Source organism: Globicephala melas, chromosome 5 (genome assembly GCF_963455315.2).
Source record: "Globicephala melas chromosome 5, mGloMel1.2, whole genome shotgun sequence".
Classification (NCBI taxonomy): domain Eukaryota; kingdom Metazoa; phylum Chordata; class Mammalia; order Artiodactyla; family Delphinidae; genus Globicephala; species Globicephala melas.
The window spans coordinates 91,838,793-91,850,991 of record NC_083318.1 but is presented as its reverse complement, the minus strand read 5'-3'; the positions used below and the strand labels follow the sequence as shown (position 1 = coordinate 91,850,991).

The following is a 12,199-nucleotide window of genomic DNA, read 5'->3' as shown; positions in this document are numbered from 1 at the left end:
AGCTTTCTAAATTACTTTCTATCTGCAACAGAGCATCTGGATATATAGACAGGCTATAGCTGATGGAGAGTGAGGTGTACTGGGTTTCAGGGGAACTGTCCAAGGCGGTAAGAAGGGGGTCATCGGAACTAATCTGTAAGTAAGTGCCTATGAATACCTACTTTCAAAGCACTTTTAAAAAGATTGTATTATCCTGAGGCTAGAAGCTAGAACTTGCAATTGGGAGTGTGATAATGTCCCTGGTAGAAGTTTTGAGGTCTCCAAAACAAGGTATACTTTGGAGAAGATAAAATTCCTTGAATAAATTGTAGGATTAAAGAAAGAGATAGACTTGGTTACTCTGGTCATATAGATCTAAAATTTATAGTAGGAAGAAGGGGCATTGACAAGACTATTTTTATTCTCTTTAAAGTCCAGGTATATTAGTGCCACAGCATGCCAATTAAAACTAATTACGTCATAGAATATAGAGATGGGGAAAAAAACAAAGCATACTCCTTTTCTCTCCTGGGCATCATTATAGAAAACCCCATGAGTTGGATCTAAATAGCTTTTATTTAAGAGAAGCTCAAGTAATTGGGAAATAGAAGGATAAACTAGAGGGGAAGAGTTGTGCTAGGGTTGAGGTATATTCTCTAGATGGAAAGAATACTGGATATATATATATATATGGGAAGCAAGAAACGGTAACATTGAGTAACTGAAGGCTATTAAACAATCTTGGAGAATCATTTTTGGTAGAGACCAATGGTCTAAGAACATCTATTAATGAACAGTTGACCAATATAATTATTACGGTATCTCATCATGAGAATACCTTTCAAGTTGTCATAGTGCAAAAGAATCCTGGGAAAAAATGTGGCTGACTGTGGGTGTCCATACTTCTATTGGTCAGCTAAGGCTGGCTGACAAATACTTAGTTTCCATACCCTGTTATGAACTGTTCAGCTTGTTGTGAAGCCAGGGTTTCACAGTTAGATTGCAAGATGATAATACCAGGTACCAAAAGCTGTTAAAAAATAAGAAAGAAACCACTTTTTCCCTTTCAAAAAGATTTTTATGAATTTTAATAGATGCTTCTGGGCTTATCTGAGAAGTCCCAGTAGGATTCAGTACCTAAAGAGAAGATGGTCTGTGTTGAAACTCACCAGGAAGAGCTAGCTTAACTCTGGCATTGGGTGGTAGCAGAGGCAGCTGATGCCTTCCTTTTCAGATGCAGCACCAGAAACAAACACTTTCATGAAAGCAATCACTTTTTAGGAGTCCAGGGGTCAATGATGCAATCTGTGGTGTCCCTGTCCAATAAGGAAGAGCTGTATTTTCTTTGTCAGCCTCATTCTGTTGTGGAATTCAGGTGAGTTTTTTTTCCAGCTATGGGTCCTCTGGACCAGACTTTCTGGCATCTGAGGAAATTCTCTGAGCTAATCAATCTCTCTCTCTCTTTCTCCAGCTTTGATGAGGCATACTTTTCCTACAAAAACTGCACATATTTAAAACATATAATTTGATGATCTTTGATATACATGTATGTCTATGAAACCAGATTGTTGCATTACCAGAAACCATTCATCTTGGTAATAAATATATCCATTAACCCTCAAAAGTTTCATCACCCTCCTGCCACTTGTAATCTCTCCCTCCAATCTTACCTCTCAAGTCCCCGGGAAAACACTGGTCTGTTCAGAGACTCCCAGGAAGAGTGGTCCTAGGGATTAAGGTGAAGCTGCAAGCCTTTATCTGTTCTAGCTCAAAAGTCATGTCATATCACTTGTACCACATCCTATGTGTTAAGCAAGTCACTAACATCAACTCAGTTTCAGAGGAGGGCAATTAGATTCTACCTTTCAATGGAAGGAGTAGCAAAAAATTCTCAGCCATCTTTAAATTATCACAATAGGATTGAAAACCACTGTGAATAACCTAGCCTTCTCATTTTATAGATAGAGATACCGAAGCATGGAGTTTTGATGTGACATCAATTTTGAGTAAACACAATTAACTCTAAAACTCGAATTTTGAGTGAACACAATTAACTCTAAAACTCCAAATGTGATTCTCAGGACTGAAAACTTTATGTAAAAGCTTTGTTAGATACCTGCCACATTGCTTTTGGCCTCTCAATAAAAAATACCTTTAGCTGTCTGCTTACAACTTCTCAGGAGAAAGCCTTCCAATTCCTATCTACTTCTCATGTGGGCTAGAAAAAAGAATGTGAATGAAAAACATTCACAGACCACATTTTAAAAAAATGAGGTGTGATCATTGCAAATACTCTGCATTCGGTGGTTTCTGCCATCTTTCAATCTCACAATTTCATATTGCAAAACTGTTCAGGGTATTACCAAGAAAGAAGAGCTGCACTTCAAAACATCCGAAAAAGATTTAGATCAGTAGAGAAAGTGTGATCACAGACTGACTTTTCAGGAAGCAGATTCTGATGAAAAAGTTTTGGAGATCTATTGAACAGCAAAACACATACAGTTAACACTACTGTAAGGTACACTTAAACATGGTTAAGGTAGTAAATTTGATGTCATGTGCTTTTTATCACAATTAAAAAAAAACAGGAGGCAAATTCTGAGATGATTTTGGAGTTCAAGACATTTATTAAAGATCAAAACCTAAGAAAAGAAGTGTGAGGAAGTGGAATTGGGCAGAGGAGAATAGTCGAATTGCTTTGCAAACCTTACATAGACTTAGATAACTCAGCCGGGCAAGCCCCAGAGCAAATATTGTCATCCCACCTAGAAATGAAATGACCCACCTTTGCACTCTCAGTGAGCTACTGGATGCAGGCTGCTCCAGGAAGGCCACGACCTTGGTCAAAGCAGCTCCCTGCAACAGAAACAGCAAGTTCTTTTCTGAAGGGGCATCTGAGCAGTGGAATTCCATGTCTACTGCCATCGCTGGAGATAGGAAGTTCAGACAACATAGGGGGAAATTAATAATTCTACTTTTGAAGATGTTGTCTGCAATTCCTGAGGAAAAAATATAGGACACATGATTCAATGACAATTCCAGTACACTGAAAATAGAATTCAAGAGTATTTAGTACTAATTTTAACTAGAAAATATGTGCTCCTTTGTTTCACACACACACAGACACACACACACACACATAGACACACAAATCATCTTTTAGCATGACAGGAAGGGCAAAAATAGGATCATAGGGGTATAAGTATAGGACATGTAATTATTTATGCTTTTTAATTTCTATTCTGTTGAGTTTATTCATAATATTATCAGTTCTTTGGTTTTCTTCCAGGATTTTTGCATTTTTCTGTTATTTTGTGCATTTATAAATACAGAGCCTGTAATCCAAAATATGCTAATTAAATGCAATTTGAAGCTTTAAAACGTTCCTAAAGGGTACTATGTTGATTTACCTCTTAATATTTTAATGTCATTTTTGCACTTTCATACAGTACAACTTTTTTTCCCACATCTTCAGCCAGAGCATTTTGAGGCTTCCTAAGATCTCTCTTGCTCTCCGCAAGAACTTACGCAAATTGTTTATTCTCTCTAAACCTCAGTTGCATCAGCTGTAAGATGGAGATACGACGGCGCTTACTTCATACGATTGTTGTGAGCATAAAATGATATAATATATGTAGATGGCTTATGGCAGTGGCTGGCACATAGAAACAAGTCAATATGTGTAACTGACTATAGCATAACACTGGTAATCATCCTTTCATTAGTAAAAATCAGCCATTACCATACGAAACCCTTTTGCAAAATATATGTGTTGAAAGGTAACAATTTAGTAATAGAAACCAAGATTCCGATCCCAGGGTTCGGTCTCAAGGACTTTTTCTAAATCTGTCACAAGGTGGCCCCAAATCCATACCCTTCATGGCTCTGCGTTCATGGAACATGAATCAAACAGCAAGAAGATATTGCAGCAAAAATCCGTGGTAATAATAATCCAAAGTGTAGGTGGTCCACCTAATACTCAATTGTCCATTGTCTGGAAGAAGATAGAAAAGCAAGCCTTATATGTTTGAAATGGGCAAGAAGGTTGTTAAATGCGTCTAGATGATTTTTTTCAAGGTTAGTCTCAATAAAAGTGGTTAATATATCATCCTTGACATTGAACACTTCAAGTAGTATATGGCCTAGTGTGCTTGGTTGAGAAAAATCTCTAATCTTTACCTTTTTCCTCTTTTATAAATTGGTTAGTTAGCAATTATTCTTTTTTTATCTGAACACTTGTAAAGCAGTTTCAGAACCATTTCCTCTTTATTTTCTTCTACCTGAAACAGAGAGAAAACTGTAAATCATATAAGATCCTGTCAGAAAAGCCTCAGATTAAATGTTTTATAAGATCATGACTAATTCATTACTTCTTCCTCTTATTTCCAAATCCTTGAAGTCTCAAAACCTTCCTTCCAGGCAGTGAAAAATGCTTTCCAGGCTAGGTAATGTAATTCTAGAAGAAATGCTTGGCAATTGATTGCAACTGGTAGATAATACTTGAATAAATGGTAAAAGAATTAATACCGGGGCTTCCCTGGTGGTGCAGTGATTGAGAGTCCGCCTGCCGATGCAGGGGACACGGGTTCGTGCCCCAGTCCGGGAAGATCCCACATGCCGCGGAGTGGCTGTGCCCGTGGGCCATGGCCGCTGAGCCTGCGCGTCCGGAGCCTGTGCTCCGCAACGCGAGAGGCCACAATAGCGGGAGGCCACAACAGGGAGAGGCCCGCGTACCGCAAAAAAAAAAAAAAAAAAAAAAGAATTAATACCATGGGACTGAGCATTTAAGAACTACCATATTGTAGTATAGTGGTTACGAGTCTTAGCATAAGAGTCAGAAGTTTGGTATTCCAGTTTAACTTAATAGTGGAGTAGCTTGGATAAGTCACTTCAAGATTATCAAACTTTTTTCATGGAGTTTTTTGTGAGAATTGAATGTGTGTGTAAATTGCTGAATATTCGGCTTGGAGCACAGTAAGGACATAATAGTACCTTTTATTACCATCACTGCTTTCGCTCATGATACCATCGGATAAAGGAAAGAATTAATTTAATCTTCAATGGAAAGATCCAAACACATCCCTGCTGACATTTTCTAGCTGATTCTGAACTGAGCTTCAAAACCCAGCTCTAACTGACACACCATCTTCCATGTTGGTTGGTTTGTTTTTGCAGAGCAAGAGGGGGTCAGCACTAGGGGCAGCCCAGCATTGCTTGGAAGACTGCAGCCTGGAATTTAGTAAGGTCTTCTGAGTATACACTTTAGCCAAAAATACAGAAAATTATATTTTTTGAGTGAGCTCATAGACTTTTCAAAGTAACTGAGAGAGACTTGACTTGATGTGCACACTCTACTACATATTTGATTTTTATCTCAGGAAAAGAAGCAGAAATAAGATAAAATTGTTGAACTTAGTAATCTACAGACGTCTTTCCTGCATCTGTCTTTGTAAGTAAGAAGATAATTTAGACAGTCTAATTATAGTGTAGGTAAATTACAATTCATAATCAAACGTGACTCACTGTATGCCCAGAATTTCCAACTAAATGTTTTATGTGAATTGTTAAAATTCTATTTTTACTTGCCTTATGGCAAGGGCTTGCAGGTAGCCATCAATACCAAGACCTTAGACAGCATTTGTAACACCAGATGGAGGACACACGTTTGATATTCTTCCTACACTTTAGAGAAAGCTGTTCAGCGCTTGTTTCCCAAGATAAATGTGTTAAGACATGGCCACTTTCATCAAGAATGTACTTGTAATAGATAATTAATAAGATCCTGCTGTATAGCACAGGGAACTCTACTTCACTGTACAGTAGAAACTAACACAACATTGTAAAACAACTATACCCCAATTAAAAAAAAAAAGAAAACAATGCAAATTCATTCTTCATTGTGCATTGTATTAAATTAAAAGCAAATCAAGAAAAAAAACTGTACTCCTAAAACATTTCAAGATGGATTCAAATGCAATATTCATACATAATCTTTTGAAACTTACCAAAAATTAAATTACACTTTTGAAGACCAATTTAAAAATTGGAACAAAGATTAGCATAACTAGCTATATAAAGTATACACACACATCAGGCACTCTGTTGCATATTTCATCCAATTTTAACAACAATTTTATAAGTATTATCCCCATTTGTTCTGAACCATCAATTTCTTCTGTGCATTTCTTAATGTATTGCATGATAATTACAAAAGATTAATATTTGGGGATATGTATCCTAATGTTTTTAATATACTGGTAATTAAGGATGGGAAGAGGGATATGCTTAAACACTCGTGTGTGTACGTGCGTCGTAATATATAGAGTTTTATTTTTACAGCTCTTTTTAATTAACCTCTTTCTCTCTTTTTGCAGGTGGGGACCAAACTCGACGGGGAAAACTGGGATGAGTTGATAGGGAGGAGTTTTGTTGCCTTCGTACTAACCTGGACATATTGTAAGTTCACTAGGCAAAATTACCAAGGCATGATTGTTAAACAATTTTTCTTTTTGTCACCTTCCTACCTTCATTCCCAAGCCTTTTTGCTTCCTCCTTCTCCTTGCATCTTGGCACCTAGAACTTTGTCAGAGCTCTCCGGCAAACCAGAGCCTGCTCTCCAGAGCCTCTGCCTCTCCTTCCAAATAAAGATAACCCCTGCCACCACCCTTCCCCATTTCCACCCCCGCCTCAGTGTTGCAGATAAAATAAGTCACTGATGTGGTTATAGTGCTTGATCCTAAGATAACTGAACGGGCCACAGCCTTTATCAACGAGCTTTAAAGAATCTGCAGAACTAAAAGCCATCTCTAATAGAAAAATACATGGGGGTTAATTTTCATTGCAGACTACCTCTTTTTTTTTTAATTTTTGGCTGCGGTGGGTCTTCATTGCTGCGCGCGGGTTTTCTCTAGTTGCGGCGAGCGGGGGGTGGGGGCTACTCTTAATTGTGGTGCGCCAGCTTCTCGTTACGGTGGTTGCGGAGCACGGGTGCCAGCATGAGCTTCAGTAGTTGTAGCACGTGGTCTCAGTAGTTGTGGCACACAGGCTTAGCTGCTCCACGGCATGTGAGATCTTCCCCGACCAGGGCTCGAACCCGTGTCCCCTGCATTGGCAGGTGGATTCTTAACCACTACACCACCAGGGAACTCCCTGCAGACTACCTCTTAAGAAAAACTTAACAATGCACAAACAGAAGCCGTCTCCCACCCCACACGCACACTCCCTTGCTGAGAGTAAAATGACAGGAAAGGAACTTTTCCAACACGTAAAATCCTTTGCTTCCACACGTCTACTCTCTTGCCCACTCTATATTTTCATACGCAGAGCTTTAGTGCTGGAGAGGTTTATATGTATGTTCTAACAGTGCACTCTTTTTTTTTATTGTTAAGAAGATGTTGGGGGTAGGAGTTTATTAATTAATTAATTTTTGCCGTGTTGGGTCTTCGTTTCTGTGCGAGGGCTTTCTCTAGTGTGGCAAGCGGGGGCCACTTTTCATCGCGGTTCGTGGGCCTCTCACTATCGCGGCCTCTGTTGTTGCAGAGCACAGGCTCCAAACGCGCAGGCTCAGTAGTTGTGGCTCACGGGCCTGGTTGCTCCGCGGCATGTGGGATCCTCCCAGACCAGGGCTCGAACCCGTGTCCCCTGCATTAGCAGACAGATTCTCAACCACTGCGCCACCAGGGAAGCCCTAACAGTGCACTCTTGAATACTATGCTTCACTTCCTAGAAATGTCCTGTAGATTGATGCATTGTTTTATCCAAAGGAATGCATCCTTGCTGTTAGAAAGCAATCTGGTGTTGATTTGGTCAGGATGAGGTTCAGAAAGCCGTGTAAAGAGCTAACATGCTATTCAGTATTTTAAATGATTTTGTTTCTCTCAGTTATAAATAATTTAATCTCCCTGCATCAGAATTCAACTGTTAATAGAAGGATGAAAGATCACTCTTACTTCTTTTGTAGCCAAAGTATATTTCCAACCAGATCAAATTAAAACAACTAATAGAAACACTTTTGATTTTAAACACAGGAAAGTGCGGTGGAATTAGGGCCATTTCTAATTTAAGCTTCTAAGAGGCTCCTAGAACTACTATTAATTCTGTTTCTTTTAGTCTGAGATACAGGTAAGAGCTGGGTAGCTCCATTACAGATGGAAAAACGGCCCAGAGAGGGTAGGAGGTTTCTCAACATAATAAATAGAATCATAAAAAGGAATCAAGGCCCTCTGACTCAACAGTCCAGTGTTTTCTAAAGGCAGACCACACTTAGATGTTTAGATTCATTGCCAAATACATACAAACACAACTAACCACAGGGACTGTGAGATCAGGCCACTTGGGAAAAATACATCAGTACTGTAACCTCTTGAGCAAGTGTAAAACATAGCCCAGAAGTATGCTGGTGTCTCAGCTTTGTTCACTGTAACATAAAATCAGGGGAGGTGAGGGACAGAACATCGGGGGCTGCACTATCACCATCCTGTGACCAAACTAGGATCAGTGTCTGGGGGTAACTGGCTATTTCCAAAAAGAGAAGACAACATAGGATCAAAGAAAGGCAAACCAAAGAACTTTAATGTGGATAACTGGGTAATGGAAAGCTAAATATTTTTACAATCCATAGAACTCCCAGAAAGAGATGTATTTCTGTAGACAAAAGAATTTTTTTCCATCTCTCTCTTTTTTTAAAAAAAAAAATGGATTGCCATAATTTTTGTTTTCCTGAAATCAGAATCTGAGACGAGGCCTTGGGTGCTGGTAGTTCATCTATGAAGGGATCCAGGACACCAGAATAAGGAAGTAGAGAAGTGGAACAGGGAATGGTGGAAAGCCAGTGTAAGTAAGTATGCCTCACTGAATTGCTGCTATGGGCAACAGGGAGGGTCTCCATTCCCCTGGAACTTCCAGGAAGTAGACAGAATGCCTCCTAGAATATTCTCCCTTAAAGGCGTGGAGTCTGGAGTATGTAACATCAGTTCTCCTCACCCAGTGGTTGAGGATAGCCCTCAGGGGCATTAACTCCTACCCCCTACTTGTAGCTCTTCTTGCGCACTAGTCAGGCACACTCCCACTACCTTGGGGAAAGCTGTGAAAGCAGAATGCAGAAAGATGCCTGCTCTTGAGGTGGGAAGCTACCAGTGCAAGGTGCAGCTGAGATTATTGTATAGAACTCTTCCCCACTGTTGTGACTGAAATCAGAAGAACTTTCAGGGGTATGTGATGTGGAGAACAATAAATGCATGTTGAAGGCTGCCTCTTGTACTACTCAGATGCAGTGGAGCTCCAAACTGAGTTCACTTAGTCAACTGAGTCTTATTGGAATAAGCTACACTCCCCATGACTGCCCCTGGTCCTAGGTAATTATTGATATTAGTCATCTCCTTCCTTCACATTCATTCTAGATTTTCATTATCCTTGGTCTGAAATTGAGCTGATTTCATTTGCTTACCTGGTGGAGGAAACTAGACCTTCATCCCTGAGGGGTTTGAGCTTTTGGTTGCCTTTGCCTTATCTGGCCAGTTTTTGAAATTGCCCATTTTCCATTTTCCCATGGCATAGAGACACCACAAGTCCCCATAAGTGTCCTAACTCCTCATGATAATCAGGGTCAATTATTTCAATCAGGAAGGTAACCCCTCTATTTACCTGCTGGTCCACAAGCCCAAAGTGACCAGGCAGCAGTTGTAGTTTTAGATTCAGTGGAACACAATTTTTGTGCCTTGGTACCAACATTTTTCTCCTTGGAAGCAGAATCTTTGAGTTGTCAGAGTTTAGCATCATGAGTTCTGGAAGCACAAAACCTGCAGGTGGGTAGCTGAGCATGGTGGTTAGAGACATCGGTACTACTGCTACCCTTTGTTTCCCGATCTGCATATATATTCTAGCACCATTTATGATGGCCATTATTTGATCCTTTTCTGAACGTTCTGAGTTGCTTCTGTCCCACAATGTCTTTGCAGAAATGTCTATTTCCTGTTTTGGACCCCATATTATTAAACCATGATAATTCTTATACTAGAGCTTACACATTTATTTTTAAAAAATCAAACTTCAATTATTGAGTTGTCTTTATTCCATATCCTTTGAAGGTTTTGCTGTCCTTCAGTATGATCTGCAAAATACTGCACAATGCCTATTATCTTGGAAAACAGTTGTGATTTTGCATCTCTTTCTCTAACACAAGCTCTCTGTGTTCTCTTTGGAGAAGGCGGCCTCTGCGACAGGGAGAATTCTCAGCATTGTGTGACAATGTAAGGAATGCCAACAGTAAGTGTCAATTCCTATTTGGAGTACAAGCTGGAAGCACATCTTCATTTCACAGTGTCACATTCTTTCTGTGGGTTACCATTAAACACCCCCTCAAAGCATTACTTAGGGTTGTTACTATTTGATCTCTTTCATGTCTCAAAAAACGTGGGCTACACTAGCGCAGAGTCTGTGCATTTATATTCTTCAGAAACTTATCACTTTACTGACAGCAGATAAAAACATGTAATTATTATTTGACAGTATTTCTTATCTTATAAAAACATGTATGGGACTGACTATTTATAAATTTATAGACAGCACATTTAAGCTTAGTTTAAAGCCACAATATGAAGAAGTTTTTGTATTTTATTACAAAGAACAAAGTGATTGATATTGTGGGAAAGCAATGGGAAGGGAGAAAGTAGAGACAGAATTGAAGGTATGTGCCCCTCGGCTCTCCACCTAAGAGGTTTTGTTCCTTTTGAGGGGCAGCTGGAATAATGGGGGAAAGAGGTTGTAAACAAGATCAGGAGAATGGGACTGAGATTGACTTGATCTCAAAGAAACGTCTGGCTATTTGAGCAGCTATTTTCATTTGTTATTCTCTGTTTTATCAGAACATTACTAGATTTTCACTTTGAACAAGCCAAAGCTCATTATCCTAATTCTCTCTGAACATTTTTTCTATTTTGCAAATTTCTACTGCCAGTAGCCAGGTTCAAAGCATTGAATATTGGAGTAGCTCTATAGGTCACCATGTTTGTCCAACAGAAAGAACTTCCATGTGATTGTATACCTTTCATCATCAAATTCAAAATAAGGGCTACCTCTGGAGGTGCAATCAGGGGGAGTCCACAGGGGCTTCAACTACAGTAGTAATTTTTTAGTTCCCAAAGGGGAACAACTATTTACTAGATTATTTTTACACTGTTCTTAATTTCCAAACTATTTTACAATAGCAATTTTTAAGGTACTCAATTAAAAAAAAGGATTATATGCTTCTTCATGGGTATTTACCTGTCAATACTGAGAATGTCTTATTAGCTCTACATCCACCGATAAATGGTAATCAGTAAAATGACACAATAGTTCTTGCAGAGATTTCATGCAAGTTCTTTTGTTTATTTACTTAACAGGAAAGAATAACTACATGATCGAGAACAGGTGATGAATATTCTTCCAAAAGAAGCCTTTACAGAATATATGACCTCTCTTTAAGCTTCTGCCTGGCTAAGACGCTACACCATATTTTTCTTCACAGAATAGATGTACACATCTTCCTTCCAGAGTATGTCATTAACCTACCTTTGGCTTACCCTCGGTATTTTACTTTTTTCTTCTCCTTATTTATTAGTAGTTGGATTTGTATTTTTAGATTGCCAGGAAACTGGTGTTTATATTCAATATGATATTGTCTTTATTAATATACTTATAAACTTAACAGTCAACTCGACTTGCCACCAGTCATGTCCTATAAATCATAATCCTTTGCTCAAATGTGTAGGGCTGTCTAATTCCATTATCTCTGAGCGTTCACTTTAGAAAGTGAAACTGATGCTCTATAATGTGTACTATTCCTTCCTACCTACTTAGCTGCTTCTTTTGAAGTTCTCAGGAGGGTGATGCATTAATTTTGGAGCATTCTAACATACACTGTGTAACAGATATGTTATATAATATCACTCCCAGCATCCTCAATCTTTCTATTATAGTGTTGAAATCAATATTTGACTAACATTTATTTAAAAGTTACGTAAGGCCCTTAAAACAGTTAAAAAGATAAAAACATTAACAGTTCCTGCAAACAGCAATCAAAATTGCTCTCTAAAAAAGGTTGCATGATTATTTCCAAGGACATGTTTATTAGTAACCATTAGCATAGGTAGTTGCATCTTTAAATAAGTGTCATCTTGTATTACTGGAGAGTAAAATTTAAAGGAAATTATGGGCTTTTCAAACTACTCCATGTCCCTGT

At 38.8% G+C, this 12,199-nt stretch overlaps 1 long non-coding RNA gene across 1 annotated transcript; it reads left to right on the top strand.

Annotated features, from left to right (window-relative positions):
- The first annotated feature begins 8,805 nt into the window (after positions 1 to 8,805).
- LOC138842704 (uncharacterized) lies at positions 8,806 to 10,234 on the top strand. The gene is made up of 3 exons (XR_011377492.1): positions 8,806 to 8,815; positions 9,246 to 9,332; positions 10,181 to 10,234. It is a non-coding gene; the product is annotated as an uncharacterized lncRNA (long non-coding RNA).
- Positions 10,235 to 12,199: the final 1,965 nt, after the last annotated feature.